Genomic DNA, 5,792 nt, shown 5'->3' on the forward strand with positions numbered 1-5,792 from the left:
GTTGATGTTGAAGTGTCAAGACTTTGGAGACAACGAGAGTGGGGCTCGGATCCTCATCACAAAAGACTTGATCATCTTCATCCTTGTTCATGCACCAGTGCATGGCCACTTTCTCAAGGGCTTCCATCTCCTCTTCACTCATTGAGTCATATGTGCCGTCGTCGTTGAGGATCATGGTGCGCTTGTTCGTGCATTGGTAGGACTTGTGGCCTCGGTCGCCGCAAGTGAAACACTTGAAGGAGCTTGTTTTGACGGTCTCATCGGTTGGAGTAGATGATGAAGCACGCGGCTTTAAGTTGCTTGTAGTAGGAGGAAGACGACTTGAACTTGTAGAATTTTTCTTGTAACTTGACTTGTCGTCGTTGCTTAGAGAAGGCGTGGTTGATGTAGATGTTGAAGGAGTCATTGAAGCTTGGATGTTGGAGAAACCGTAGGTCTTGGATGAGTACTTGGCGTACTTGAAGTCATCTTGCACTTGACGTTCCGCCTTGGTTGCTTGATGTATGAGCTCAATGAGGTTGGAATAGGGTTGGAAGTCGGCAATCGTCTTGATGGGATGATTGAGTCCATTCAAGAAACGTGCCATTGTTTGCTCATCATCTTCCGTGACATTGGCTCGTATCATGGCTATCTCCATTTCCTTGTAGTATTCTTCAACACTCTTTGTTCCTTGCTTGAGGAGTTGTAGCTTCTTGAAGAGATCGCGGTTGTAATAGGTTGGTACAAAACGTGCGCGCATGACATCCTTCATTTGAGCCCAAGTGGTGATTGGTTGATCACCTCTTGCTTGACGGCGTTCAAGGACTTGTTCCCACCATATGAGCACATAATCTTGGAACTCAAGTGATGCCATAGCGATCTTCTTCTCTTGCTCATAGTTGTGCAAGCGGAAAATTTCGTCGACCTTCAATGCCCATGAGAGGTACTCTTCCGGATCATTGCTTCCATTGAACTTGGGCATTGTGAACTTGAGCTTGCCATAGCATTGCTCTTCATTGTGTTGTTGGCGATGGTGATGATGATGTCCTTGATGTGGAGGATAGTCATCCTCATGTTGCTCTTGGCGCGGAGGAAGTCCATGATCAACTTGCTCTTGTTGAACTTGAGGTTGAAGTGAAGCTTGGCGAGCTTGTGGAGGAGCTTGAGGAGCTTGGCGTTGCACACGTGGTTGGTAGTTCCTCTCTTGGATTTCTTCTCGAAGGGCTTCCTCTTGATTGCGCCGTTCGCGATTGCGGTTGGCGATGGCTCGACTTGATTCTTGAAGGGCACGTTGCGCCTCAAGAGCTTGCGCTTCTCGTTGTTGTTGTTGAAGATGTTGAGCCTCGGCGTCTTGTTCCTCTTGGTGTAGACGCGCTCGTTCTTCCTCTTGGCGCCGTAGTCGTTGCCGTTCTGGAGCTTGAGCAAAAACGACTTGGTTTGATTGAGGACTAGGGATTTGCTCATCGATTTGTTCTTGTGAATGCTTGTCATGTAGCGGGTTCCGAGATGCATGCCGGTCTTGACGCGCGGCTCGTCGAAGAATGGTCGATGACGGTGTACTTGTGTCGGAGAAGGTGTCGTCAGAGTGTCGACTTGAGCGGCTCCGTCTTGAGGATGAAGAAGTGGAGGGACACCGGTTCCTCATCAAGGTGCGGATCTCGTCCATTCTTGCATCATTCTCTTGCTTGTGAGAGTCGAACTTGTTATCGAAGTAGTCTCTTGTACGTTGCTCGGAGAGTCGCAAGTCGGTGGCGAGGTTGTCGATGCGGTCGCTCATAGCTTGTTGCTCTTGGTGTAACGCTCTTTGAGCACCAAAGAGGTGGCTCTTTGTGACGAATGATGACATGTCGTCGCCGTTCTCGATGAGAGGTGGAGTGGTAGAAGAACTTGGCCTATCCATCATACCACGCAAACTGTAAGTGGTAGAAGGAAAAGAACGTGTACCAAATGTACCTTGACCGAAGTTGAAGATGGATCAAGTCCACTCAAATGCGGACAATGAAATAGCACTGTTGGTACCAATTCTTGTCGGTTCTCACACCTACACACGTAAAAGCTTATGGTGGAGCTTGGTTAGGATGGTGGCACAAAATTTGATGCAATAGTAAGTGAGCTTTAATAATGTTGGAAAAGATTCACAAATTTGCAAATGCAACAAGTAGATCAAGCAAGTATGAGTACACGGAAACACACACGCAAAAAGATAAATGGGATTGTGCAATCCAAAATTGAGCCAAAATGTGGAAACCACGAAATGCTCTTGTTGCACAATACTAGAGAGACGCTAGCACGATTGCAACATAGGCGGATACGCAAACTTGTGCACAACCTACTAGGCAAAAATGCAACGATCTCTATCCCAAATATGCTATATGTATGGTATTTTGGTGCAATGATCCAAGATGATCCGATATGACAATCTTAATGTTGTATGATGCTATGGTTCTTGCTCATAAGCTCTTTGCTTATCTTTCCTCTTTGCTTACAAGCTTGATTGGTTCTTTCACTTTTGAGCTCTTTTCTCATGCAAAACTCATGAACCAAGGTAGCAATTGTGTATGCGATGACAACTTTGTGATACACAAGTTGATCTCAAGATATGCACCACTATTGTATGGTATGTATGCTATGGAGTATGATCACTAATGTGCACAAGTCTTGTTGCCTGCAATACTCAATGGCTAGTCTCGATGGGTAAGCTACGCAAAATGAGGCAATGTGGGTTATTAATGCAATTGCAAGTTATGACCAAGATGTCGTCGAAGTTACCGTCCTTGCGATGATGAGACCCTCGAGAAGTTGAGTCATGGTGATGATGAAGTCGAACCGTACCTAGATAGCCGAAACACAAAAGGATACGGAAGCCACAACTCAAAATCTCAAAGACCAAATTGCGTCAAAATCGTCATCGGAGGTATCGTGGAAGATTTTGGTGTATGTGGGTTTGGAAGAGGTGGTGGAATGTGGGGTTGTGGTGGAGGCGAACTGACGAAGTTCAGTTTCGTCAGGGTTTTACGGACGTCCGGGATTTTACAGTCGTCTGGACTTTGTCGGACGTCCGACCTTTTCCGGTCGTCTGGAGCCTGGGCAAAAATCGGGCTCGGGAAGAAGAACTACGAGATTTCCGGGGAAGAAGAGGATGGTGTGGTCGAAATCGAGTGATATGGTGGATGGAAAATGGTGGGGAGGGTGGGGAAAGCTAGATCCACACGCAGCAACACAAATCCATGGACCAAATCCAACAAAATCTCAACTCACAAACAAATCACAAAAACAAATTGGGGCTATTTTTGGTGGGGAATTTTCGGAAATAGGACGAAAACAACAAAATCAAGCTAGAAAACACGGGGTAGGGGCTCCAAAAACGTGATCAACGTGGCTCATGATACCATGATGATGTAGGGTGGAACCCTGGGTGGACGATCTTTCACATTTGGAGGGATCCTACGGGGGAATCACGATGAACACACGGAAGCACAAAGGGAAAAAACGGAAGAATCACTAAACCGACATAGAATCAGTCACACGAGTGCTAGATCACCGACAACATAGAGTAACATAAGATCCACGATCAACTAAGGTAAGGATAGATAGGAATAGTTCTTCTCCGTACGGAGGTCTTGAGGGTCTTCCCTAGAAAGGGGTCTTGAATCCGCTTGGGGGATCTTCTCCGAAGAGGTCCTGAGCTCCGAGGAGAAGTAGCCAAGTGGATGAGCAAGGCTCTCACACAAAATATGAGCTAAACCTATGCTGCTCGTACAAGGAGGTGGGGGCGTCCTATTTATAGTCTTTGTGCAAATGGAAGTCAAAACGAAGGGGTACAAGGGCTCCAGCCCACAGGTTTGGTCACTCCGGAGTCGGACGTCCGGAAGGCGTCGGACGTCCGGAGGCTCGGGACGGTCCGGTCGTCCGGGCGCGCTCGGACGTCCGCTGTTTCAGCTCTGGTGTAGGCGCGTCGGTCGTCCGTAGATGGTTGGACATCCGGAGCTTCTGGAGGGGCCGGACGTCCGGAGGCCGTTGGTCATCCGTCGATTTGGCTCGGGTGTCGGTCGTCCGGTCGCCCGGAGCGTCTCGGACATCCGTAGATTCGGTTCGGGTGGCCTGGTAACGGATGTCCGGAGGGTCCGGTCATCTGTGTCCTGGGACTCGTCGGACGTCCGGACAGGGTCGGACGTCCGATGGCTGTAGCTTCTGTTGCAGCTCTTCTTCTTGTCCATCATGCTTGGGGTCCTCGCCGTCTTGGCTCTTGCAAGTAGTAGACCCTTGGCTTACCTCCATGTACCTGATTACACACAGAGTCTCCGAATGAGGTAGTAGCCATGTCTTGTGAGTAGTAAGAGGGAGTTCGGAGAGGAGCGAGTTCACCTTATCTTCGATAGCCTTAGCTCGGGCTCTTGTCATGGGTCCAAGTGGTGTTGAGGGAGATGTAGGCACGTCCATGGGGATGAGCGAGGGGTGCTCCGCATCAAAAAGCCAGAGATAGCAATGACAAACCATGACGCAACAAACACAAGCGTCGCAAAAACGGTGATAGCACCGAAGACACGGCAGTCAATGCCGGATTCACTGGCTCTAAGTCCGGTCAGTGGAAAAAGCCATTCAAAAATAACAATTCGGGCCCGTCTAGTTTTGACCGCATACTCGACCGTCCATGCCAAATTCATGGCACTCCAGGAACACCAGCCAATCATACCAATATAGAATGCTGGGTCTTCAGACAAGCCGGCGGGTCAGGTGCCGAAAACAAGGAGAAGGGGTCTCAAAGCGACGACGACGACGAGGAGCCCCGATCACCGAATATAAGAGGGCAAAAGAAATTTCCCCCGCAAGTCAAAACGGTGAACATGATAAAATCCACCCACAGGGTTGTCGACTTAACGGAGCCAGTCACCCCAAAATATAACCTATGGCCGACAACCTATCGTACGAATCGTCCGGCCAATACCAATCAGGGCAATCCAGCCGCACTCGTCCTTGACCCAATAATTGATGGATTCCACCTCACATGAGTCCTTATGGACGGAGGCAGCAGTCTAAACCTACTGTATCAGGACACAGTGCGCAAGATGGGTATCTATCATTCGATGATCAAGCCCACTAAAACCACCTTCAAAGGTGTTATACCAGATGTGGAGGCTACTTGTACAGGCTCCACCATTCTGGAGGTAGTCTTTGGATCACCAAACAACTACCGTATCGAAGAGTTAGTCTTCGACATCGTCCCCTTTTGCAGTGACTATCAGGCACTGCTCGGACGAACCGCGTTTGCTCGATTCAACGCGGTGCCACATTATGCCTACCATAAGCTAAACATGCCCGGTCCGCGTGGCGTCATCACGGTTAATGGCAGGGCCAAACTTCCCCTCACTGCTGAAGAGTCTACCGCCACTTTAACAGCAGAAGCAATGAGTGGCACCTTTCAATTGAACCTCGAGTCGATGGCCAAGCCCCCAGACACCGCCAAAGGAGTCCAAACTACGACGCGGCACGATAGCCCGGCTCGTCCGGAGCTCAATTAAACACTCCGGCAGAAGTTAAGACAGGCCACGTACTGCGGCTCAACCGCTCTATGGCACACAAATATTTTTTGTATTTTCTTTGCAGGTTCACCCTTGCGTAGGCCAGGACTGATGGCGTGGAAACAGTTCGAACGCGTAAGGGAATCTTTAGATATTCCCCTCGATGACCATCCGACTACACTCCGGATCCGCATACAACTTCCTCCCGCCTGGTCTTAGCAGGTTCCGCAGTCATATTTCTTTTTATCACAATTACTTGTACTCATGTGCATCAACGTATTATTCAAATACAAC

Source organism: Triticum dicoccoides, chromosome 3B (assembly GCF_002162155.2).
Source record: "Triticum dicoccoides isolate Atlit2015 ecotype Zavitan chromosome 3B, WEW_v2.0, whole genome shotgun sequence".
Classification (NCBI taxonomy): domain Eukaryota; kingdom Viridiplantae; phylum Streptophyta; class Magnoliopsida; order Poales; family Poaceae; genus Triticum; species Triticum dicoccoides.